The sequence below is a fragment of the Notolabrus celidotus genome, chromosome 1 (assembly GCF_009762535.1).
Source record: "Notolabrus celidotus isolate fNotCel1 chromosome 1, fNotCel1.pri, whole genome shotgun sequence".
Taxonomy (NCBI): Eukaryota; Metazoa; Chordata; class Actinopteri; order Labriformes; family Labridae; genus Notolabrus; species Notolabrus celidotus.
In genome coordinates, this window is record NC_048272.1 from 41786009 (window position 1) to 41813374 (window position 27366).

The 27366-nt window shown below is 42.2% G+C and overlaps 1 protein-coding gene and 2 long non-coding RNA genes across 3 annotated transcripts in view; 1 reads left to right on the plus strand and 2 right to left on the minus strand.

The window, feature by feature from the left end:
* Positions 1-27366, plus strand: part of LOC117821670 — a 393061-nt gene that overhangs the window by 208045 nt on the left and 157650 nt on the right. The window lies entirely within an intron of this gene.
* LOC117822634 lies at positions 21557-23205 on the minus strand. The gene is made up of 3 exons (XR_004633229.1): positions 23075-23205; positions 21799-21874; positions 21557-21666 (listed from the first exon to the last, which is right to left on the minus strand). It is a non-coding gene; the product is annotated as an uncharacterized LOC117822634 (long non-coding RNA).
* LOC117822568 lies at positions 23269-23743 on the minus strand. Its single transcript, XR_004633213.1, has 3 exons — positions 23639-23743; positions 23430-23555; positions 23269-23355 (listed from the first exon to the last, which is right to left on the minus strand). It is a non-coding gene; the product is annotated as an uncharacterized LOC117822568 (long non-coding RNA).

The window sequence follows — 27366 nt, forward strand, 5'->3', positions numbered from 1 at the left end:
TTTCATTTGGGGTCACTTCGGGGCACGGGTAACCGAAAAATTACCAATTGGAGATTCCCAAAATGAAGGTCTCCCTCAGGTAACATGGGGCAAGGGGTCGAGGATGACAGGACCGCAGAGTACTCTGCAGCAGGTGCAGCGACGGAGGGGACAGAGGAGACAGCAGGACCCTCACATGCAGTCCCAGTTGGGTGACAAGTAATGACACATAACCAATATTATGGCAGAGTTTCCGTCTGTACACATGTATAGGTAATTGTTTACGTCTTCTGCGAGACAGAATTGACCGCGGAAATACGTAAATAATCTGTAGATTAATGTGGATCACGTTTATAACTACAACAACTACAACAGGAGAGTGGATGAATAAATGTCAGACTCTTCACTGTGCTTATAAAAACCCACTAGAATCACAGGGTGGATCTGGTCATGTGTCTATTGTGTGCCAACTAAATTGAACAGCAACATAAATGAACGGGAAAAGGAAAACATTTGAACTAGGATGACTTTGACTATAGGCCTACTTGAGGGTTTTATGCATTCAAAGTTAGATGGATAAACAAAGGTGGTATGCTCTCATGACTGGCACTGAAATATATCAGGAGTAGTGATATAGCTCCAGATTAAATTAAGAGACGAGTTCACGTTATTCTTTCTCTCAACATCTCTACATGCATTTAAATGGAATGCATAGATTTCAACACAGGCTCATTTCATTCCACCTCATGAGGTAATGATGTGGCAATCATAAATGTTGTCCACACTAAAATAATGTGATAATGCATATCAACTAGTGATGCACGGATCATCGTTGATCCGTGATCCGTACGGATGCCTCTCCACGGATCGGCACGGACGTGGTCCGCGGATCGGTTGATGAAAAAAGTTGCGCGTGTTCACGTGATGACCGCATGTTCAGTCCACACTCCCTCGTCAAGCACAGCGGTAGTCATGGCAAGTGAAGGAGCAGAGGAACTTGAAAAACCTCCTGCATCTCTTAAGCATTTTGGTTTCCCTGTGAAATACAGTGAATGCTGAATGTGCTTGAGCCACGTTATGAAATTCCGTTGCGCACCCACTAGACCAGAGGCCTTCTATTTGTGGTCCCCGAACTGTTACTCCTTCACTCTGTGTTTTGGTCGGGTCACCCCGTGTTTACCGGGACTTGTCTACATGCCAACGATACGCAGACAGGCTGTTACTGGGTCACTTTCTCGGGGAGTCCACAGGATGCGTATGCGCCGCGTTACGGCTGCGACACGGCTCTGCTCCGTCCCGGGGCTTTCGCCCTGGTCCATAGGATGCGTGTTTGGAGCGGCGCGCACTCCGGAGCAGGAAACTCAAGATCCCTCGAGAACTCCAAAACGCGCGAGAACAACACAGTATAAACTTTTCCTTGTCCATGGTGTCGGATATCTTTTGAGACTGACGTCTGGCCCGATGCCACAGGTTATGACGTAATGTTGAAGAAGTGGTGAAATTTACGATCTTGTGTTTGCACATGGTGTTTATTTTGAAAGTGAGTGGATGTTGCATACGATCCTCGTGCCTGACTTCCGGGATAGTTCGATCATTTCTGTGTGGTTTGACGCGTGCTGGGCGCGGGGAGCGGCGAAAATAGACTCCCCGCGTATCTCTGGCAGAGCGGCGCGGCGGAACGCTCCAGAGACAGAGCTGAGACGCGCCGCAGCGCGCCCTGTGGACTCTAGAGCATTGACTTGAATGGGAACCTATTTGCTGCGACGTGCGCGGCGCAGCCGTAACGTAACGCGACGCATCCTGTGGATCTTGGGCTTTTGAGTCCAATGCTGCCAGTGCAATTTTTAACTTTCACTTTCGTATATGGAGCAGTTCGCATGTTGGCACTTTGCCAACTGTAGGACCCTAGAATAAAACGGTGTGTTCCAAGTTTGCAGCTCAAAGAAAAGTGGACGGTGAAAATCAGCGATTGAAAGAAGAATGGAGTGAAACTTTTGAAGTTCCTCTGCTCCTTCACTTGCCATGCCATGAAATGCAGTGAATGAGGCAGGACTGGGCCCACAGAGAGGGTGCTTTGCACATGCTGTACATTTTGAGTTGAATGTGGTTTTTATTTAATGGGCAAAGTGTTTTACAAAATAAATGGAGGGACAAAGTTATATTTGTCTTGTCTTCTTTCTTTTTTTTTCTTTTTTTTTTTGCTGATCCGAAAAATGATCCGATCCGTGACTCAAAACCGTGATCCGATCCGAACCGTGAGTTTTTTGATCCGTTGCACCCCTAATATCAACCAGAGGTAAACATGTTTTAGCTGTGGTCGGTTAGGAGCTGCATAAGCTGAATGTAAGTGATGCTTTGCCTTAACTGTCAAACACACACATCAATGACTTGGTCCATAATGTCGCCACAGAACAACAATGTGATGATGAGGAGGAGGAGGAGGAGGAGGCAGCCACCCCAACTGCACTTGAGCAGCAGCCACCCATTGGTAAGTATATGACAGTTCAGTTTTCATTCATTTACATGTATTGACTCTCATTTTTGCATAAATGGTAAAAACAAAAACACAATTCCAAGTTGTTGATGTCCTTTATTGCTTTATTATCAGCCTCTTTAAATTAATATCACGTTCAATTAGATGGTGTAATTGTTCACTGAGTTCTTTTCTTGTCATACAGGTAGGAAGAGGACAAGGAAGACTTCCAAGGGGCGGGAGGTTGAGATAGAGGACCTGCTCATTGAAGCCCTTCGAAAGCAGCAGCAGCAAGTCCCCCAGCCTCCCGTCCCCGTGTGTCGGAGGACGATATGTTCCTCAGGAGCCTGCTTCCTTCCCTGCAGAAATTGTCAAATATGTCAAATTTCAGATTCACAAATTGATCTTTGAGGCCAGCAATGCTGAGCATAATCTGGACCAAATTGGATAGTGCCTGGGGTGACAATCTCTGCAGGGAATGAAGCAGGTATCCAATTTTTATTTAGTGAATCCTTATTTTATTATGGAATGTATATAGTATTTATTATTTAGGGAAATCTTTATTTTTATATGGAATGTATATAGTTTTTATTATTTACCGAATCCTTATTTCTACTATGGAATGTATATAGTATTTATTATTTAGGGAAATCTTTATTTTTATATGGAATGTATATAGTTTTTATTATTTACCGAAACCTTATTTCTACTATGGAATGTATATAGTATTTATTATTTAGGGAAATCTTTATTTTTATATGGAATGTATATAGTTTTCTTTCCTTTTCTGCACTAAAGTCACACCACTTGCTTTTGCACTTCCGTTTGTTATTGCATCTTATTTATTATTATTATATGTGTGCCAAATAAATTGTCATTAATGAAAACATACCCCTGTCCCGTTTGTCGTCTTACCTGAAGATTGTGGTTATAGCAAGGTTTGGTTTGGTGTTTGCTGCTACATGTTTTTATACACACATAGTCACCGAACACTTACTGCATGTAGTACATAATGTAAAAAGTAAGCAGATTGTGTGTTTACCAATGCAGACTACAGTTCTATGTCAAGATACAGTAAATTTAGGCACAGCGTGATGTATGTCTAAACTGCTATTATACATAGCAGTTCACTGATGACCACAACGCCACACTGAATGTCATATAATATTAATTTATCCTTTAATTTTACCGGAAATTGCTTAATACATTTGTGACACGGCTTTGCTTGTAATGTCTATTATTAATAATAATGGATTTATGGTGGACACAAACATCATATTGCAGGAACTTTGCTCAAAAGTATGAGTGGGTGGCTCTTCAAAGAGCCGTTGTGGTGTGCTGGTGCACTAGGAGCTGGGTTGGCATGGGATACGTCCTTACTGCGGAGAAGAAGGAGGTGAAGGTCTCCCTCACCCTGATGGCCTCCCTCGCAGAGTTGTTGGCAGCAACTCGTCCCAGACCTGGCAGTAGCTCAGCTTCAACAGCTGGGATGCTCCCCCTCATCCCAGCTGCTTGGGTTGTCTTCCACAGGTAGTTGTGGAGGACGCAGGTGGCCTTCACGCAGGTCTCTGCGACTTCTGGACGGACCTCAATCACACGCCTTTACATCCTCCACTGGGAGGATAACATGCCGAAAGCATTCTCTACCACCAGTCGAGCCCGTGACAGGCGATAATTGAGGACCCGACGCTCCTGTGGGAGGGTGCGGCCGGGGTATGGCCTCATGAGGTTTCTCCTCAGAGGAAAGGCCTCATCAGCGACAAAGACGTGTGGCTGGGGTCCTCTGTGGGCTGCTCCAGGAAGGGGCCGGTCGGCAGGCAGCTGGAGGGTGCCAGACCTCTGTGTTCGTCCAAAGGCGGAGTGTGACAGGATCCCTCCATCACTCGTCCTACCATAACCCCCGACATCGATAACACGGAAGCAGTATTCCGCATCAACAACTGCCAGGAGAACAAGTGAGAATGATCTCTTGTAGTTGAAGTACTGCGATCCGGAATTAGCAGGGGCCTTCAGCACCACATGTTTCCCATCCAGCGCTCCACAGCAGAGAGGGAAATGCCAGCGCTCCTCAAACTTGAGGGCTATGGCCCTCCACTCCTCTGTGCTGGGTACAGCCATGAATTCCCCCACCAGGGAATCCCAAATGGCTGAGGCAACATCTGGGACTATGCCTGCCACAGTGGAGACCCCAACACGGAAACTGTTGGCGATGCTCCTGTAGGAGTCACCTGTGGCCAGATACCTGTAGTGTAGTACAGGACACAGTTTAAAATATGACACGGTGCAGTATACATTGTTGGTGGTATAAGTAGATCATTTCACATTTACTGTATACAGTAACCACATATACAGCTCTTCAGATGAACAGAATAGGACAACGTGAGACCATTCGTTCGTGTTTAACATGAATTAACATTCATGTTTGCTGGTAATGAACATTTACAATAACCAAAACCTAACAGAGTAGAATGAGGTATGACTGATGAAACACACACACACACACGCACGCGTGTTTATGTGTGCGTGTATAAGATGCTGATGAAAAGACAATTATGACTGGTCTCATACCTTTCTCCTTTTCTGTTTTCTCTAAAAGGTTACACAGTTTGGCAATACTTTTGCATATATTACTAAATCCCTGACGCAATTTAAGATGACATAATGTTGTCGCTGCTTCATCAACGCTGTAACGGCAGATTATGAATGAATGTGTGTGACCTGTGTGCGTAATTAAGGTTGTACGGGGGTCATTGTCTATTTAGGTAGGAACCTTTGTTGTGTGGTCAGGTGTTCCGCCCGGATGGTTATACAGTTTTTGACCGCTCAAGCAGCATGGTGCTGCGGGAGTTATGCGTGTATGTTTGTCTATGAAATGTTTTTGGACACTTTAGGAGCTTATATCACAAAAATAAACGGACCAAGAGTTCAACTGGGAAATATGACTCGGACTTTCATTCATCAATCACGGTAACCCAAGCGCGTCAGATAGGTATTCCAGGTGCAGCGCCTCAGTGGCTTAAAGCTTTGGCTTGGCCTCTACAATCAAGTCAAAAACTCTGTTATATTGGAAGTTGGAGTGAGAGCTGTTGCTCGAGTTCGGGAGCGGTTCTGGAGTAGTTTGACGGTGTGTCGAGTGACGCGGACGCCGACGGAGACGGAGACGGAGACGGAGGCGTGTGTGTGTGGAGCCACGGTGTGGAGCAGTGATCAGCTGGTGGTCATCTTCCCACCTGCTGCCCAGGACGCAGACGCCGACGGAGACGGAGACGGAGGCGTGTGTGTGTGGAGCCACGGTGTGGAGCAGTGATCAGCTGGTGGTCATCTTCCCACCTGCGGCCCAGGACGCGGAGGCCGGAGAGGGACAATGGCGGAGAGGACGCCGGATCTCTTCGTGGTTGGATTATTGTTCACCGTTCATCTGAAATAGGTATGTGTAGCGCGCTACCACCGGTTAAGATGGCCATCTGAATTTAGAATGTGTGCACACGTACTTGCGTAATTCCAATGCATTGGTTGTGAAGTTGATAAACATTTAACTTTGTATTGACTTATTTGTTGCGATCTGTTGACTGTCGGACTATTTAACTATGGATGACTGTGCAGTGAATGAAGACGCGCCGTCTGGTGTGAGTGTGCCAGCTGACGCTTGCAAACCGGACTCTGTGGCCGGAAAAAGCGACGCTCAAACCAGCAAACGCGTGGTCAAACTTTCTGTGAAAGGTCTTGCTGATAAAATAGTCAGATTGCAAAGTAGCAGAAAGGCGAAGCTAAATAAGGCTAGCGGTTTGCGGAAAACAATACAAGGTTTAATGCAAAATGGTAAAGGCGCCGATGTTCAAAAATGTCACAATGACTTCATTGATTTGTGTGATGAAATAAGGTGTATTCATGATTCTGTGATGATTTTGTTGCCACGTGAAGAAAAGGAAAGACATGAAACATGGTTCAAAGCAAAAATGATGTTCAATGATGAATTTATCGAAAGCGTTGAAGAGTGGGTAAAATTCAATGGAAACTGTGTGTCCGAAAATGGAATTAATGCTGGTTTGATGACTGATGTTGGTGACAAACATGATGATATTGACCCCAACGATAGCGTTTCAAATGTGGGCAAGCATTCAAATAAAAGTGACACAAGTAACAGGTCAAGCACCACTTCTTCTGCTCAAATAAAGGCAGCAGCAGAAAGAGCTGCACTGGTTGCTCGTATGGCATCGTTAAAGGAACGACATGCATTGGAGGAACAGGAGCAACTGATAAAAAGGAAAAAGGAACAGCTCGCGATGGAGACCGAGCTAGCGGCATCTAATGCTAAGTTGGCAGTCTTTCAGGCTTCAGATGGACAAGTTCTCTCACAGGCACCCACGGATGGAATGAACTCTTATTTTGAAAAGGAAAGGAGGAAAGTGGCATCAGTAAATAACCTTAACCCTATGGCAAAGGACTATGAGCCTGCAGCATGTAAAACATCACAACAAATGCAACGAAAGGATTGGTTATTGCCACAAAATAAACAGCAAGCAATGGATGTGCGATCAAAGCAACAAGGAAAACACTCGTCAATGGAAAAACAACAACTTAGAAGTAAGGATCCAAAGCCCGTGGAAACATCAAAAGTTTTGCCTTCTGAAACAACTGCTTGGATAAGACAAAGAAGTGAGGAACAAATGTATCACCAGTCAAAGGAGCAGATTCCATCTGGAGATGTCATCAGTATTATGCATAAGCAAAATGAAATCACAGCAACCCTTGTTCACCAACAACGCTTACTGTCGCTTCCTGCACGAGACATTCCTGTGTTTGAAGGAGATCCATTTCAATATATGGCTTTCTTAAAGGCATTTGAACAAGGAGTGGAGGATAAAGCTTGCAAAGCTGACTGCTTATACTATCTGGAGCAGTTCACCAAAGGACAGCCGAAGGAATTGGTACGTAGCTGCCAACATATGGACCCTGAACGTGGCTACATTGTGGCAAAGGGCCTGCTTCAAGAACATTTTGGGAACGAGTATAAGATCGCTGTCGCATATATTGAAAAAGCCCTAGCCTGGCCAACCATTAAGACAGAAGATGTGAAATCTTTGCAAGCATATGCATTATTCTTGCGTGGATGCTGTAATGTGAATGAGGAGCTCCATTACATGCAGGAGTTGGACATGCCCAGCAATATGAGAATGGTGGTTTCCAAGTTGCCATATAAACTCCGAGAAAAATGGAGAGCAGTGGCTCATAACATTTTGGAAACATATAATCACAGAGCTCGTTTTATTGATGTTGTTTTGTTGCTGGAGAAACATGTGAGGATTCTTTCTGATCCGATCTTTGGAGACATTGGAGCAAATGTAGCACAAAGTGCAGCTGGCGTTAGACCCTCTGACAAACTCAAGCCACAGACAAAGTTCAGCGGAGGAAGAGGAAGTAGTTTCGCTACAACAGTGACACAAGTGGACTCACCTGAAGAAAGAGCTATAACCAAAGGCTTCAAGAAACAGGAGGCTTTGTTTTGTCACTGCTGTTCACGCACTCACCTTTTGGAGAAATGCCAACTGTTCCTGCACAAGAAGCACAGAGAGAAGATTCACTTTCTAAAAGAGAAAGGACTTTGTTTTGGATGCCTCTGCATGGGACACATGAGCCGCGACTGCGACAAACGCTTAACCTGTGAAGTTTGTGAGCAACAACATCCGACAGCGCTGCATATTGCGAAGTTTAGAGTTGAGTCGAAACAGACAAAGGAGCCACCAAATGTTGTAGCATCAACTTCTGCCGAGACATGTGGGCGTACAGGGGCTGGAAAGGATCGTTGCATCCTCTCCATCATTCCAGTGCAGGTCAAGTCCGCAAAAGGAAATAAGGTCATACAGACGTATGCATTTCTGGATCCTGGTAGCACCGCTACGTTTTGCTCCGAGCATCTCATGCAGCAGTTAAGCGTAGCAGGAAAAAGAACAAGTTTTCTTCTGAAAACAATGGGACAAGAAAGGGTTGTTCCTGCATACTCCATATTTGGGATGGAGATTTCAGAGCTCAATGGAAAGAGATTTTACCCTCTGCTCGAGACCCTCACACAAAAAGAAATGCCAGTCACCTCAGATAACATTGTCACTGCAGCGGATATGGAAAGGTGGCCTTATTTGTCAAAGGTTCCTGTTCCTGCCATAAAGGCCAATGTTGATTTGCTGATCGGAACCAACGCACCCAGGTTATTGGAGCCATGGGAGGTGGTGAACAGCTGTGGAGATGGCCCATACGCTATAAGAACAGTGTTGGGCTGGGTAATCAATGGTCCTTTAAATGGAAATGGCAGCAGTGGTGACATGGAGTTTTCCCCTGCCATGGTGAATAAAATATCTGTGTCAACTTTGGAAGTGTTGCTGAACAATCAATACACTCACGACTTCAACGACAGGCCCTCGGAGGAGGAAGAAATGTCGAGAGAGGATGTTTGATTTATGGAGATAATGGATTCTTCTGCAACTCTACAGGACAAGAGGTACAACCTGAAGTTGCCCTTTAAGAAACCAGATGTCTGCCTGCCAAACAGCTATACTGTGGCTAAGCAGAGGATACTTGGATTGAGGAAAAGATTTGTGAAAAGTCCACAGTTTCACACGGAATACTTGCAGTGTCTCAACGAGGTAATTGGAAAGGGTTACGCAGAGCGAGTGCCTCAGCAGCAGCTGCAAGGTAAAAAAGGAAAGGTGTGGTACATACCTCATCACAGCGTCTACCATCCAAGAAAGAGTTCTCTCCGAGTGGTATTTGATTGTGGGGCCACGTATCAAGGCACATCATTAAACAGTGAGTTGCTACAGGGACCAAACCTCACTAGCACCCTGCTTGGAGTCCTCACACGTTTCAGGCAGGAGCCTGTGGCATGCATGGGTGACATACAGGCTATGTTTCACCAGGTGAAGGTTGCAGAGGGAGATCAAAATTTTCTGCGCTTCCTCTGGTGGCCAGAAGGAGATCTTAGCAAGGAGCTTGCAGACCACAGAATGACTGTGCACCTGTTTGGAGCGGTTTCATATCCCAGTTGTGCAAGCTATGCGCTAAGAAAAACTGCAGACAATAACAGGTCTGACTTCTCTGAAAAAACCATTGAGGCTGTAAAGCAACATTTCTATGTGGATGACTGTTTGGTGAGCTTTGGCTCAGAAGAGGAAGCCATGCGAACAATAAAGGAACTCAGCGCCCTCTGTAAAAGAGGTGGGTTCATTCTGGAGGTGGCAAACTCATTGGAAACAGATTCCTGCATCAATGCAATTCGTCGGTTTATCAGCAGGAGAGGCCAAGTGGCTCACATCAGATCGGACAATGGGACAAATTTAATTGGAGCCGAAAGAGAACTGAGAGAGGCTCTTGCTGCAGTGAACCATGAGCGCATTCAAGGAGCTCTGAATCCAGCTGGAGTGAAATGGAGTTTCAATCCACCAGCAGGATCTCATCATGGTGGAGTTGGGAGGGTATGATACGCATAATAAGACACATTCTTTACTCAGTCTTGCACCAGCAGACATTGGATGATGATGGACTTCACACTGTTATGTGTGAGGTAGAAGCTATCTTGAACGATCGGCCAATCACCAAGCTGTCGGATGACCCAAATGACTTGGAACCTCTCACGCCAAATCACCTTCTCCTGTTAAAGGGAAAAGCATCCTTACCTCCTGGACTTTTTGAACCTTCTGATATGTATGTGAGGCGTCGCTGGAGACAAGTTCAATACATGTCAGATCTGTTTTGGAAGCGATGGATCCGGGAGTACCTGCCATTGTTGCAAGAGAGACAGAAGTGGAATCAAAGGAAACGGAGTCTAGTAGCCGGTGATGTGGTCGTCATCATGGATTCCTCAGCTCCACGTGGTTCCTGGCCTCTTGGCAAAGTGTTGGAGGTTTTTCCTGACAAAAGGGGCATGGTGCGATCTGTCAAACTACGGACTAAAAACAGTGTGCTTGTGAGACCCGTAACGAAACTTTGTCTGGTACAAGAGGTGTAAATTGTATCATAATAGTTTGCACTTACATGTCTGGTCTTCACATTTTTTGGTTGGTATTGAATTGTTCCGTCTGCCTGCCAGAACAATTAGGGGCCGGTGTGTAACGGCAGATTATGAATGAATGTGTGTGACCTGTGTGCGTAATTAAGGTTGTACGGGGGTCATTGTCTATTTAGGTAGGAACCTTTGTTGTGTGGTCAGGTGTTCCGCCCGGATGGTTATACAGTTTTTGACCGCTCAAGCAGCATGGTGCTGCGGGAGTTATGCGTGTATGTTTGTCTATGAAATGTCATGTTTTTGGACACTTTAGGAGCTTATATCAGGAAAATAAACGGACCAAGAGTTCAACTGGGAAATATGACTCGGACTTTCATTCATCAATCATGGTAACCCAAGCGCGTCAGATAGGTATTCCAGGTGCAGCGCCTCAGTGGCTTAAAGCTTTGGCTTGGCCTCTACATGGTTCTTCATTTCTAGACTTCAATTACCAAATACAGCATAAACATTACCGTACTGTTAAAAGAGTACTGATGATGCATTTCTCATGAGGCAATAACCATGGGTTACCCCAGCATCTGAACTAAATATATACTAATATACACTAAGATACACACGTGTCCATACCTTTGGGGTCAATCTCAATGTCATCAAGAGTTTGTCCTTTATACTGTGACAGAGTCCCCTTTTCCACAGCCAAAAGCATTTTGCTCATTTTGGCGAGCTGAAGTGTTCCCTGCGGAAGGCGGTAATGCTGCCTGTGCACACGAATGTCATGCCCAAGAAAGTCAGCAAGTTGGTCTGCTTCATTTTCTTGAAGATTTAGAACTTGAGACATTGTTGCTATGTGCTTCCGGAGCCTTGTTGAGGTCAAGAACTCGGGATGTTTGGCACCACTCTCCCTTGCACATTTTTGGATGCATTCTCCCCCTCTGTAAGCTGATGACGTTCCTGGTCTACCAAACATGTAGATGTTCTCTTTGGGGACTCCACACAGCTCACGGACATAGGGCCATGTCCTCATTAAGTCAGGGGCTGGGCTGACCTGATAAAATGCCTCAGGTCGGGGAAGTACCTCCCGACCTTAGGCAGCCTGGACCCTTTGGTCCGTATAAGGAAGGACTTAATGACAGCCGGGGGGTAGGCGGGCCGAGAGTCCTCCTGAGTCAGTGAGAAGTCGCTCTCTGAGTCAAATGACACCCTTCTGTTTCTGCTCACTTTTTTTGAGGTTTTCGTTTTTCCTTTGGTCTCAAGATTTTTCCTTTTTTGGGAAACTTTCGTCAGATCTTCATCTGACATGTCCTCATCCCCCATGCTTTCTAACGTGCTCCTGGCACGCTCGTCAGTGCTTACCGTGGCCTGATCTTCGAGTGTCACAGCCATTTCAACCCCCCGCACCGGAGAAACCGGCGCCACGGAAGATCTCTGCAAGCAGAACTCCCTGAGGCAGCCGAAGCGGCTGAGCCCATCGCTACTGGCGAGCCCCTGCCAGCAGCCGCCGGCATATATTAGGGGTGCAACAATACGTGTATCTGTATCGAACCGTTCGATGCAGTGGTCACGGTTCGGTACGCCCTATGAACCGAACGATACGCAATTTTATACTTATTTGATCAACTTCTGACGAGGCGCTCTGTGCTGAAAGTTCAGCGGACCTGTGCTCGACTCCTCTGGGCTGCATTGTCGAGTGCAGGTCCACTGAACTGCGCGCTCCTCCCACATTCATTCAGTCCAAGCTGGTCACGTTTGTTTTAACTGTGCTTCATATGGAAATCTATATTTCACCACACGACGGTCTGCTGGGTTCATATGTTCACGTATGTGTGTGTGAGCGCACGCCCGCACGAGAGGGAAGCACGAGTGATCCGCTTTGGTTGCAGAGCAGAGTTGTTCCGTGGTCCTCTAGTGATGCTAGTCTGGATGACATGTTTTAAAAGTGCGTTTATGCATTACTTGTGGTCTTATACTGCATGCTCTGTAGACTTCAGCCTGATACCGGACAGTGTTTTCCTGCCATTACATTGGGGGCGCACCCGTCGGGTCCCGCCCCCCCCTGGAAGTCAAAGCAGAAGTGATTTAAGGTCCCCTCTCTCATAGATCAGGTCTATACCTTGTTCTTTTATGTAACAGACTAAATATCTTTATGTTATTTATCTTATTTACATGACGGGATGTCATTTCTGTCTCTACATGGTCGCGTGTTCACAATTCTCCTCTGCTCTCTATTGCGCACGGCAGATGCGCACGCAGACAGACAGACAGACAGACAGACAGACAGACAGACACACAGACACACAGACACACACACACGCAACCCCCCCATGCACAGCAGAACATGTGTCAGGTATAGCTGCCCCTGATACATTTAATTTAATTTAATTTAAAAACTGCTTTTGAGCTGAAACAAATGTTGGAAATTTCAATAAACTAAAAGTAAAAAAAAAAGTCATGGAAATTTCTCTTTTTCTGTATCGAAAACGTATCGAACCGAACCGAACCGTGGATTTTGAGTATCGTTGCACACCTAATATAAAATATATATATATATATATATATATATATTATGGCAAGCCGTTCAGGAAATTAATATATATGGAATGAAGTCTGAATATATGGATTGAAAGTCTGAATATATTGAATGAAACTTGATATATATGGAATGAAACTCGATATATATGGAATGAAACCTGAATATATTGAATGAAACTCGATATATATGGAATGAAACTCGATATATATGGAATGAAACTCGATATATATGGAATGAAGTCTGAATATATTGAATGGAACTCGATATATATGGAATGAAACTCGATATATATGGAATGAAGTCTGAATATATTGAATGAAACTCGATGTATATAGAATGAAGTCTGAATATATTGAATGAAACTCGATGTATATAGAATGAAGTCTGAATATATTGAATGAAACTCGATGTATATAGAATGAAGTCTGAATATATTGAATGAAACTCGATATATATGGAAGGAAGTCTGAATATATTGAATGAAACTTGATATATATGGAATGAAAGTCTGAATATATTGAATTAAACTCGATAGATATATAGTGAAACTCGATATATATGGAATGAAGTCTGAATATATTGAATGAAACTTGATATATATGGAATGAAACTCGATATATATGGAATGAAACTCGGAATATATGGAATGAAAAATCACGTCATGTATGGCCTGCGCCATCTTGTCTTTCTGGGGTGTGATCATAGGGGTGTGATTTTGTTTTCCGGTTAGACGTAGCTTTTAATAATGCAACCATGAGGGAGGCACGAGATGTTTTCACTGCAATTTTAATTAATGAAGGGGTTATCAACCCCTTGGGTAATGCATGTGCTGTTTAGTCAATCCGTATAGGAAAAGGAACCCACCCCTCCTCTCTATTAAGTTGGTTTCATCCAAAAGTGATGATCGGACCGTCTGCACAGAGAGACGAGAGGAACACGAAGCAGTGGGCTGCAGAAGCATTTAGGAGGGTAGTAAACAAGTGAAAATACGAAAATATTAAATATCACAGGTTATACACACTTCTACAAAGGCTAAAGATATTGCCCCTTCTTTATTCAGGTGGTTCAGTCCTCTAGTTCGCTAGCTAACTTTTGTTATGACTTGTGATAATGTAGCATCCTGTTCAATGTTAACAGGTGGAGCTCATACCTGTGTGCATCATCTGACAGTGAGTGAGTGTAATGAAAAAGTACGACCAAATTACCACAGGTTACAGAGGTAGAGGAAAATGTGTCCCCTCAGAAACACAGAAGTGCAAAAGGTTATTTTCAGAGAGACATTAATAAAAGATGAGTCTCTTTGATGACAATAAAACAATACGATTAGAAGTGGTGTTCAGAGTACTTATTTAAGCTTTCATTCAATATATTCAGACTTCATTCCATATATATCAAGTTTCATTCCATATATTCAGACTTCATTCCATATATTCAGACTTTCATTCCATATATATCGAGTTTCATTCCATATATTCAGACTTTCATTCCATATATATCGAGTTTCATTCCATATATTCAGACTTTCATTCCATATATATCGAGTTTCATTCCATATATTCAGACTTTCATTCCATATATATCGAGTTTCATTCCATATATTCAGACTTTCATTCCATATATATCGAGTTTCATTCCATATATCGAGTTTCATTCCATATATATCGAGTTTCATTCCATATATTCAGACTTTCATTCCATATATATCGAGTTTCATTCAATATATATCGAGTTTCATTCCATATATTCAGACTTTCATTCCATATATATCGAGTTTCATTCAATATATTCAGACTTCATTCCATATATATCGAGTTTCATTCCATATATTCAGACTTTCATTCCATATATATCGAGTTTCATTCCATATATTCAGACTTTCATTCCATATATATCGAGTTTCATTCCATATATTCAGACTTTCATTCCATATATATCGAGTTTTATTCCATATATTCAGACTTTCATTCCATATATATCGAGTTTCATTCCATATATTCAGACTTTCATTCAATATATATCGAGTTTCATTCCATATATTCAGACTTTCATTCCATATATATCGAGTTTTATTCCATATATTCAGACTTTCATTCCATATATATTGAGTTTTATTCCATATATTCAGACTTCACTCATATATATCAAGTTTCATTCAATATATTCAGACTTTCATTCAATATATTATTTCCTGAACGGCTTGCCATAATATATATATATATATATATATATATATATATATATATATATGTATGTATATATTATGGCAAGCCGTTCAGGAAATTAATATATATGGAATGAAGTCTGAATATATTGAATGAAACTTGATATATATGGAATGAAACTCGATATATATGGAATGAAGTCTGAATATATTGAATGAAACTTGATATATATGGAATGAAACTTGATATATATGGAATGAAGTCTGAATATATGGAATGAAACTTGATATATATGGAAAGAAACTTGATATATATGGAATGAAGTCTGAATATATTGAATGAAACTTGATATATATGGAATGAAACTTGATATATATGGAATGAAGTCTGAATATATGGAATGAAACTTGATATATATGGAATGAAGTCTGAATATATTGAATGAAACTCGATATATATGGAATGAAGTCTGAATATATTGAATGAAACTCGATATATATGGAATGAAGTCTGAATATATTGAATGAAACTTGATATATATGGAATGAAACTCGATATATATGGAATGAAGTCTGAATATATTGAATGCAACTCGATATATATGGAATGAAGGCTGAATATATTGAATGAAACTTGATATATATGGAATGAAACTCGATATATATGGAATGAAGTCTGAATATATTGAATGAAACTCGATATATATGGAATGAAACTCGGAATATATGGAATGAAAAATCACGTCATGTATGGCCTGCGCCATCTTGTCTTTCTGGGGTGTGATCATAGGGGTGTGATTTTGTTTTCCGGTTAGACGTAGCTTTTAGTAATGCAACCATGAGGGAGGCACGAGATGTTTTCACTGCAATTTTAATTAATGAAGGGGTTATCAACCCCTTGGGTAATGCATGTGCTGTTAAGTCAATCCGTATAGGAAAAAGGAACCCACCCCTCCTCTCCATTAAGTTGGTTTCATCCAAAAGTGATGATCGGACCGTCTGCACAGAGAGACGAGAGGAACACGAAGCAGTGGGCTGCAGAAGCATTTAAGAGGGTAGTAAACAAGTGAAAATACGAAAATATTAAATATCACAGGTTGTACACACTTCTACAAAGGCTAAAGATATTGCCCCTTCTTTATTCAGGTGGTTCAGTCCTCTAGCTCGCTAGCTAACTTTTGTTATGACTTGTGATAATGTAGCATCCTGTTCAATGTTAACAGGTGGAGCTCATACCTGTGTGCATCATCTGACAGTGAGTGAGTGTAATGAAAAAGTACGAACAAATTACCACAGGTTACAGAGGTAGAGGAAAATGTGTCCCCTCAGAAACACTAAAAAGAAGTGCAAAAGGTTATTTTCAGAGAGACATTAATAAAAGATGAGTTCTCTTTGATGACAATAAAACAATACGATTATAAGTGGTGTTCAGAGTACTTATTTAAGCTTTCATTCAATATATTCAGACTTCATTCCATATATATCAAGTTTCATTCCATATATTCAGACTTTCATTCCATATATATCAAGTTTCATTCCATATATTCAGACTTTCATTCCATATATATCAAGTTTCATTCCATATATTCAGACTTTCATTCCATATATATCAAGTTTCATTCCATATATTCAGACTTTCATTCCATATATATCAAGTTTCATTCCATATATATCGAGTTTCATTCCATATATATCAAGTTTCATTCCATATATTCAGACTTTCATTCCATATATATCGAGTTTCATTCCATATATTCAGACTTTCATTCCATATATATCGAGTTTCATTCCATATATATCGAGTTTCATTCAATATATTCAGACTTCATTCCATATATATCGAGTTTCATTCAATATATTCAGACTTCATTCCATATATATCGAGTTTCATTCCATATATTCAGACTTCATTCCATATATATCGAGTTTCATTCCATATATTCAGACTTCATTCCATATATATCGAGTTTCATTCAATATATTCAGACTTTCATTCAATATATTATTTCCTGAACGGCTTGCCATAATATATATATATATATATATATATATATATATATATATATATATATATATATATAAAAGAACAAGAGAAATGCATGCATGAACATTGAACCTTCTCACCTTGTACCTACGCTTCAGATTGTCCCATTTCTTGGACACCTGGCTGGTGGTTAGCCTTCCCTCCATGCCAGGAAGCCGGATGATTTCACTGTAGGGCCTGAATATTAGGTCAGTGTATTTCATCCTTTGTACTGTCAGCCTAAATATGAGTGTCATGTCAGTCACAGGGGATGTATGACTGCAAATGCCAGACTATACCACAACATACAAGAAAACTCTTTCTCCACAGAGCATTGATGAATGTGCTCAGGTGTTTCTGTTGGTCAGCATGATAACATGATACACCAAAACTGACAACTCACGTCCAGGCCTTCTTGGCCGTGTGTCTCTTCCCGGTGAAGAGTCCTTCGTGTGCTGTGCGGAGCTTTATAAGCTCCGCTGTTATTTCCTCTTTCCCTCTTAATGATAAGACAGCACTGGATTACTCCTCAGGTGGTAACAATCACAGCTCCAAGGGCATCAAGCCATCACACACAATTTCACAGTTGATGACATGCATGGAGAGCTATAAAATGTCTGTGTGTGTGAATGCTAAATGATGGAGTTAATTTGGTCTTCCTGATGTCACCCTTGTTAAGCCTTCACAGCTTTTCTACAGCAGTTTATGGATCAGTACAGCAGGCTGTGAGAAACATGTCAACTTGACGTTGTTTCAAGACATGTCTTGTATTTCTTATGGAACCTTTCTTAAACCAGGAACTCCCATTGAGATTAAAAACCTCTTTTACAATCTGAGAGACCTGACCAAGGTAACAGCCTTCCAGACTTACACACATAAACAGTTACACAAACAACACAATATGGACACACACAACAATCATTCTTCATGAGTCTTATATGTGTTTAGTGATATTAATGTGTCAGATGTGGCTTTTGGAAATGATATGTTTGGACCGTGCTGATCGTTAAATGAATGAAACAACAAAGGAGGTTATTCATAAAAGTAACTACAGAAACTTCACTTCACAGTTTGTGTATCCTCACCCTCTTACATTACATGTGGATTGTTTTGAAAAGGAAATGTGGACATATGAAGACAATCAAAACATTGCAGCTACTTACACTTGAACACCTTTTCCGCTTCCATCTCTTTCAAACTCCCAGATGTGGGTTTTTGTTTTATATCATGCCGCTGACACGTGATGGGGGGGGGGCATGTCTGTCAGAGAAAAGACTTCCACAAAGTCCGCTCTCGTGTTTCCTCGATTATCGCTCCTCCGATCAGTCTCCTCGCTCCTCTCTCCTCCAGCAGCGTTTGGGACGCAAGTTAAAATGGCGCGTCAGTAAGTACTTCCTGTTCGAGTGAGGAGCGAGGAGACTGCAGTTTAGAGCTTTGAGAAGCACCCTGTGATTTCAACGCTGTTAGTGTATACACTCTAAAAAATGTGAGCAATGGTAGCTTAAAAAAATGATGGCAACAAAGTGACACGTAATATAATTGAGTAGATTTTAAACCCGGCCGGGGATCCAAACCAGGAACCTTCTAGCTGAGAGGTAACAGCGCTACCCACTGCGCCCAAGCTGGGGAACAATAGACTGCAAGGGGGGGGGGAGAAGAGGGAAAAAAGGGGAAGAGGGGGGGAAGAAGAGGAGAGAGGAAAAAGGAGGAGAAAAGAAGGAAAAAAGAAGGAAAAAAGAAGGAAAAAAGAAAGAGGAAGGAAAAAGGGAGAAAGGCACAAATACTTAAGCTGTTTGAAATGTCACAAAGTTGCTTCTTAATGAAATATACATCTTGTTGTCCAAATGTTACACTTTTTGTAGTATTAGGGAAGATTGATGTGGATCCAAAGGTTGTAGGTTCGATTCCCACTTAGTCCAGAGACTCTAAAGAAGTGAGTTGTCTTTTCACCATGAAAATCTACTGTGTCCACTTCTGTTAACTTATTGTATCCATGCTGTTGTATTTGTTTGACAAGTTAAAAATACATTTAATATTAACTCTTCTGAACACAGTGTCTCTTTAGAAAGAAGCACTGTCTTTTGATACAAATTTACATGAAAAGTTACTTTGGTATTTACTCATTCATGTGTTAAGACTAAGTCAGAGTTTAAATAGCATTTTTTTTGGTTCAGATGAGATATCAAGGTGGCAATTACTCTGAAGTTTAAGATTCAGTTCATAATTTCACTATTCTCTGAACAATACACTAAGCCTGACTCAAATACAGACACAATATGTAGAGGATTTTATGGCCTTATACATTTTTTCCTATTACGATCAATTCGTTATTATAACCACAGATCATGCTCAAAGAACTCAAAGAACTGACCGACTGCAAGTTATGGATTTTAATCAGTATATAACTGTTTATTCTTTAATGTAAAAACAAGAATCAACAAACAAAACAACAAATGCTAACACTTTACAGAAAATTACAAACTTTAAATAACAGAAAATACAAAGAGGACCTGCTCCTTTATCCTATTCTACAAGGTCTGTTATCTCTCAATGCCGCTAAATTCTTAACACTTTAAGTTTAATACACTCTTGTCACACACTATGTACATAAAAACATTAGGAAATATTTACATTTTGTTATTTACATACCTCAAGCAAAAACTTATTTACATTTTAGATTTTTTTATCTGCTCCAGCCACAGCTCTTTAGGAATTGTTTCTGTGTTTGGGCAGTAGATGATGCCCTTATATTGGCTGTGACCAGTTTGAGCAGTCCTAAACTGTCCACACTTCCTGCACGTGTTAGAAACCACGGTCCTCTTGTTAAACCTTGCCTTAGAGGGAAGGGGACCACTGGCTGGTGGAGGGGGTGGTGCTGCTGGAGCAGAAGGAGCTTGAGCATAGGGCACATTGAAGGCAGGTGTTGGAAAAGTCAGAAAAGTGGGGCTTGAGGACAAGCAGAGGTTGCCTGAGGGTACAAAAAGAGAGGACCAGTAGAAGGGGGTTTAGGGAAAAGCTGCCTATGAGCTGGTGGTTTTGGCAGATTAGCCTGGGGGACAGGATTCCCGCTATCCTTTGCCCGACGCAGAGTCTTTGCCTGTCCTGTAGTGCTCGGGGGTAGGTTGTACAAAAGTTCAGTACCTTGCATTTGAGGTGGGGCAGCAGGGCGGGTTTTTGCAGGTGGTAGGGCTTCAGTTGCAACAGGAAGTGGAGCGGGGAGGTTTATTCCTTGAAGGAGCAGTGAGAGATCCTGCCGCTTCAACCTTTGATTATGCCACTGGACTAGGGTTGTCTGATTGACCTCAACGAGCTGAAGTGTGGTGTCCTTCATGATGGCTCCATTACCAAGAATAAGCTGCCTGATGTTCCGGTAATCTTTCAGTATTAGAGTCTATCTTGACAGAGTCCCCCGTCCTTGCTTTTTGGGACTCTTGTGTAAGTGGCAAAGTCTAACGAAAATGGCCTCAACCAATCGGCAACAGTCTGGCCACTGTGCAGGGGAGGCAGTAGATCCCAGGACGCACCGCTTTAGACTCTCCACACCAGGAGTGAACTCAGCCTTTTTTTTTTGGTGATCTGAATTTTCCCGTCATCAGCCTGTCCTGATGCCTGGCAGCAAATGTCACCCGTTGTTGGTCATAGGGAAGCAGGTTCTGCCAGAGCCCTATGGTTGTGCTGACCTCTTGGTGGCTCAGGGTCAGACTAGTAGAGTTCCTCATACTGACTAGAAACTCTGCTAGTAGGTCCACACGATCCATGCCTGGCATGTTATGCTCATCCACAGCCTAAAAAAATAGACAACAGCAGTCAATCACTTGATTTATTAAGGCATTAATTTTTGAATCATTCTTATTTTCAGCTAAATGTTAAAGCCCCCTTACCAACTGTTCCTCCTCTGGCTGCGTGGTGGCAGAGGCTGAGGTGGCGACAGAGGCTGAGGTGACTGCAGGCTGTGTGGCTGCAGGCTCCGTGGCAGCAGAGGCTGAGGTGGCTGCAGGCTCCGTAGCGGCAGAGGCTGAGGTGGCTGCAGGCTCTGTGGCGGCAGAGGCTGAGGTGGCTGCAGGCTTCGTGGCGGAAGAGGCTGAGGTGGCTGCAGGCTTCGTAGCGGCAGAGGCTGAGGTGGCTGCAGGCTTCGTAGCGGCAGAGGCTGAGGTGGCTGCAGGCTTCGTGGCGGAAGAGGCTGAGGTGGCTGCAGGCTTCATGGCGGAAGAGGCTGAGGTGGCTGCAGGCTTCGTAGCGGCAGAGGCTGAGGTGGCTGCAGGCTCCGTGGCGGCTGAGGCGGCGACAGGCTTCGTGGCGGCAGAGGCTGAGGTGGCTGCAGGCTTCGTAGCGGCAGAGGCTGAGGTGGCTGCAGGCTCCGTGGCGGCAGAGGCTGAGGTGACTGCAGGCTGCGTGGCAGTTTAGGTCACTTTGCAGCGTCCTCAGAGGGTAAAGCGACATTGGAAGAAACTGCAGGAGAGCCTGCAGATGAAGAGGGAGATCAAGTTGTCTGTTCCTGAGGTGTCTGATAAAAATAAGAAAAAAAATCACATACATGATGTTTGTGTGTGTAGGTTCTTCAATTTGTAAATGTTTTACTCCTTTACTAAATGTGCTATTTTAAATTGTATCAGGTCAATATACCATTGCAGTTTACCTTTTAAGTGTGAAACACACACAAGCAGACCAAACAAAGACATCTGAACCCGATTCTGGAGCGGACAATTTTCAATCTGTAACAAAACACATTTCAATTTAATGGAAAACATACTGTAGATTTAATGATTTCATGATATTGACCTATGATGGAAGTAATACCATGTGATAGAGTTTGTGCCACTTCTTTTGTGAAAAGCAGTTTGAAGCTTTGATGTTTGTCATTTATAATAACTGTTCACAGAATTCCACAGTGTTATATAAATGTTCAAATGCTTTTGAATGACATTACAAATTGACTGAAAATCTATCAGACACTACTATTATCACATAATGTTAATAAATCCACTTTTTAATAACTAGCTACTAAGTGTACTTAGTTACCACTGTATACATGACATAAACAGTTGTTTCATTCATGTTATGTGTAAACATAATGACAAAGGCAATAAGATAGAGGGCAAATATATACATATACATATACACGTATTATCCAAGATGGCGCCACGGACGGTCGCCCTGGTACTGCGCTCTCTCGTACTTGTTGCGTTTTTCTCTTTTTTTGTATCTTTATGCTCCGCTTCTCTGGTTTCTTTTACCAGAGAAGAACTTGTTAACATTGGACAGTCCTGCTGAACTTTTTACACCGGTTTTCATTGAACCTGGAAGTTACACAGAGATTCTTGCTGGTGGAGCCGCAGCTCTCTATGGTCTCTGCCGGAGACGCCGGCGCCGGGGCAAGCGAGCAGGCGCGCTCGTCAGACTGAGACAGCGGGGGTTACGCAGTGCGCTCCCGTCCATTCACCTGGCGAATGTCCGCTCCCTGGCAAACAAGATGGATGAACTGCTGCTCCTCAACTCAAGAAACACGGACTTTTGCAGATCCGCCGCCCTGTGTTTCACTGAAACCTGGCTCAGTGAACACATCCCAGACAGCTCGCTGCACTTACCGGACTTTCAGCTCCACAGAGCGGACCGCGTAAAGGAACTCTCTGGGAAGGCGAGAGGAGGCGGAATCTGTTTCTACATAAACGAAGGTTGGTGTACAGATACCACAGTGTTGAAGAAGTCATGCAGTCCAAATCTGGAGACTCTTTTCATAAACTGCAAACCCTTCTATTCACCGCGGGAGTTCTCCTCCTTTATTCTGGTCGGCGTCTACATCCCACCTCAGGCCTGTGTAACGGAGGCGTTACAGCACCTGGCTGACCAGATTACAGACGTGGAGAAAAAACATCCTGACTCTCTTAACTCAGCTGATGTATTGTACATCTTACCGTGTTACATCCCTGCATTTGATTATGTGGTCAGGTGTTTCTCCTAGAGGGTCTATGTAAACTGCACGCCTCTCCTTTGGAGAAAGGACCTGCATAAGACGTGTAATGTGTCAATACAAATTTTGAATTAGTACAGCCAATCTTCATGCAGGAGAACACAAAAGTATATTTACACTCCTGCACATGACAACTTTGCAAATGTGTGAAGTTCTCACCACAAGTGTCCAATGTCTGTTGTCACACACAGGGCCTAAGAGGACATCGTAGGCCATTGGGTCAACCTGAAACAAAAATATCCTCAATACAAACTTGTATGCATTTTAAATAAGTCTGAACGGATTTTCTAAAAGGTTACCTTCTTTAATCCACGGCATGATCCATGCCACAGAGCAGTCATTGCAAAGGAGTCAACAAGATAAAACCTTTTCAAACTTTCCTGTTGTAACTTTTGAATGATGACATGAATGAATGCATTCAAAACCTGAAAAGATAATATTGAGATGATCATTTTCCCATATCAAATAAAGATGAAAATATGAATGAAAACACTATGCATGCATTTACCTCACTCTCTAGTTCCCTTCCAGGTGCCAGATTTTGCAGGTCTCTGGCAAAAAGTTTGTATGGTCCCACTTTGCTCCACCTTGGGTTAGGGTTACCAGATGTCAGCCATTACTGTGAATTAGAATCAAGAGTGGTTTACTGAGGCAACAATAGTACTATGATGTGGTACCGTGTTCCAATTTCCACACAGTCTTACAGAGAACAATGTTTGAAAATATTGTCCTGGAGGAAGCAGTGTCTCCGGACATGATTGTGGACTTGGGGTCTCACTGAGGCGCTGGGGTACCATGGGGGAGTGTTGACAGAGTGAGTCATTGGGGCTCTTGATCGGGGACTGCAGACTTACTGTCTCACTGAGGCTGTTGATCGGAGACTGCAGACTTATGGTCTCACTGTGGCTCTGAGGTACTGCAGGGGACAAACAAGAGCTGGTCTGCTGTGCATGAGGAATCAGTGGGGTAAGTGCAATCCATTTTGCAGGGATTCGAGGCTGTGGTTCCACGTATCTTTTGAGATGATCAATGTTAATTTTCTCTATGGTTCTGCCATTACACTGAAGTAGATCTGCACTTTTACCCTCAATATTTACTATGGCAAAAGGTCCCAGTAAATCTGGTTCCATCTTCCCTCCTTTCCTTTGCTCTTGGCGTATGTTTTTTCTGAGAACTCTGTCACCCACTTCGAAGTTGTCTTCTTCCCCCTTTGACATCTTTCTCTTCCGCACCTTCTCTTGGGAGTCTAAAATGTTGGCCTCTACTTGAGCATGGATGTCTTTCAGTTGTGAGGCTCGGATGCACAAGTCCTCATTTCTAGTCAGAGCATTTACCTGCTCTTCACTGATCTGCAACATAAAGTAGGAAATTAAACACAAATAAGCATGATGGACATAAATATAAGTATAAACAGTAAGATACAAAACATTTTAAAACTAAAGTGTCGCAATTCGGTCATGTGGTATCAGCTAGCGACCATATATGTACAATGTAGCTAACTCAGTAGAGTCTAGAAGTTTAAGAGGCGACTTCCATGACTCATACTGTGTTCACCACTAGGTGATGCTGTTTTCTCAGTACACCTTTGTAAATGAGTAGTCACTGAAAAGGATAGAAACACTCACACTCTGGGTCATGGTGCAACACAACAAACACTTTCCCAGCAGCCTTTGCTTTGCTTCTAAGTATTGGAATGATTATTGATCTGTCTTATTAATTTTTCATGAGACACGCATGTCATTTTGGTAATGCTGAAAAGAGATGTTCTGCTTTTTTAAATACTACTTACCAAGCATTATCCCGCTGCACAGGGCTGCGTAGGGTAGAAGGTAGGTTGTCATGTGAGCCATAAGTCCTTCACAATAAAAGACATGAGGCTCACCAGTGACGTCCAGCGGGGCTGTTGTTACAACTTTGCAGTAATGTTTTGCATTTCAAGAATGAAATTTCATTAGTGGTTTGTTTGGAATTGTTAAGTCTCAGAGAGCTAATACACAGAAAACAATAGACAATGTGGTATCAGTTTGTTCTCTATGATGGATAATAACAATAATATTGCAAATTCTGACATCATATTATGAATGTAAAAAAACAAAACAAAATGACAAACAGACTTAAACTTAACATGTTAGACACTGATCATGTCAGTATTTTCAGTGAGTGTAATTAACTAAATAAATAAGGTGTAAAATCAAATAAATTAAGTGTTGTATCTTTACTAATGCATTGAGCAGTTATTCTAAAATACAATGCACTAAATCATAGCTGCATTCATTTTTAGTATGCATAATAAGAAATACAAATATAACTGTACTATCACTACCTCAAAAAGCATTTACCTTTAAGTCTTCAGTGCTTTTTTCTGACTTGTCAGACTCCTCCACTGGTAAGGTAGCTCTCTGCAGCCACAACTGAAGGTTTTGAAAATGTTTTTCAACATTTTCCCCACTTGATGGACTAGAAATCACGACTGCTGTACTTTCTACCAATCCATCAAGTACCTCCAAGGAGGTGGCAGTAGTCAGGAGCCCAAGAACATGCATTGTGAGATGGTAGTGTTTTGGTGCACTGGGGGTTTTAACCAAATAAATTAATGTTAGATGATTGAGAAATGTTCTGTTTGAACAGCAATGCCAATAATTCCATAGTGCCCTTTAATACCTGTTAATATACTTTCCATAATCCTCAACTTAAATGACCTTTGGCTGGATGTGGATAATTTGGTCCAGCTTGAAAGGATTTCCTGCTCACCCTGGATTTGCCTGTAAACATAAAAGGACTATTTAAGTACATGAGTATTCAGCACATGGAAAGTCACTGGTGAAGTACCGTGAAGCATGGAAATTAAACAAGCTTTTTAAGTTTTTCTAAGAGTGCTTTTTCAAGTATTTCAGAGAGCCTCAGGGTGACATTTCCACAACCAACTGTACATTACAAACTTTGACTGCTTCAGCCTTAAATTTGGTCAGTTAATATGTGATATGTAATTGATGAGAAACTTTCACATCCCTGTGGGACTTCAACAAAACTTTAAACATAAAAATAACATTTGAATGAGAAAAAAATTTCAAACTTAGACCCTACTTTTTTTTTAGGGAAAAACTTTAAAATATTCCAACTAATGAGCTTTTTATTTACTGTAGTTTGAAACAGCCATCCATTTCAAAGAGGACACATTTTAGTTTGAACAAACTCAAGATTTCAATTAAAACTAATTTACTTCTTATTTTGTCATCAAACCCCACAAGCTTGCAACCTTTAACCCGCTAAGTTCATTTTAGTGTTGAACACATTGCAGAATACTTTGAAATGTTTCCGTCAAATATTAATCTTCATACCTGATGATGATGAGGCAGAAGGTGAAGGTGAAGGTGAAGGTGTAGGTGAAGGTGAAAAAGGAGCTGCATCTTCCTCTCTCATGTCATCATCTGCTTCACTGTCAGAAGGGTCACTGTACACTGGCATTTTCTCTGGAAATGAAGTAAAAAACAATAGTATGAACACTTGCTCAACAAAACCAACCCGTTGATAAATCATAACACCTTAAATTCCACCATCATTCACCAATCTCCATTAATATTACATTGCAGAGTTAAGCTGCAGTTATTTGAGAGGGAATCTCTCTGGCAGGCAAAAGAAATATAAATCTACAGATGGAACCGTGCTGAATAAATACATTTATTGTACAATTTACATGCCTGATTACCTTGTGGATCCATGTTGATCTGATCAAGATTCTTTCCTTGAAACTGCGACAGCTGACCTCGTTCCAGTGCCATGAGGACCTTACTGATTTTTGCGAGCTGTAACGTGCCCTCCGGAAGTCTATAATACTGGCGATGCACCCTTATGTCATGGCCCAGGAACTCAGCGAGGTCATCCATCTCGTTGTCCTTCAGGTTAAGAATTTTGGACATGGTTGCCAAGTGCTTCCTTAACTTGGTGGAAGACAAAGCTTCTGGGTGGTTTGCCCCACAACTGCGAGCTACCTGACGAATAACATCTGATCCTCTGAAGTAGGAGAGTGCCAAACATGAACTGGTTTTCATCAGGGACTTCACAGGTGCGACGAGTCTTGACGAGTAACTCCATAGAAGCAAGCACATCAGGCGTGAGAAGGATGGGGACCTTTCGTCCTCGTTTTCCCCTTATTTCTATCCTCTGGAGGTGTTTGCACAGCTTCCTCTTCAGCTCAGACAGAGACAACTCAATATCAGGATGAGTGGATGAGGTGTC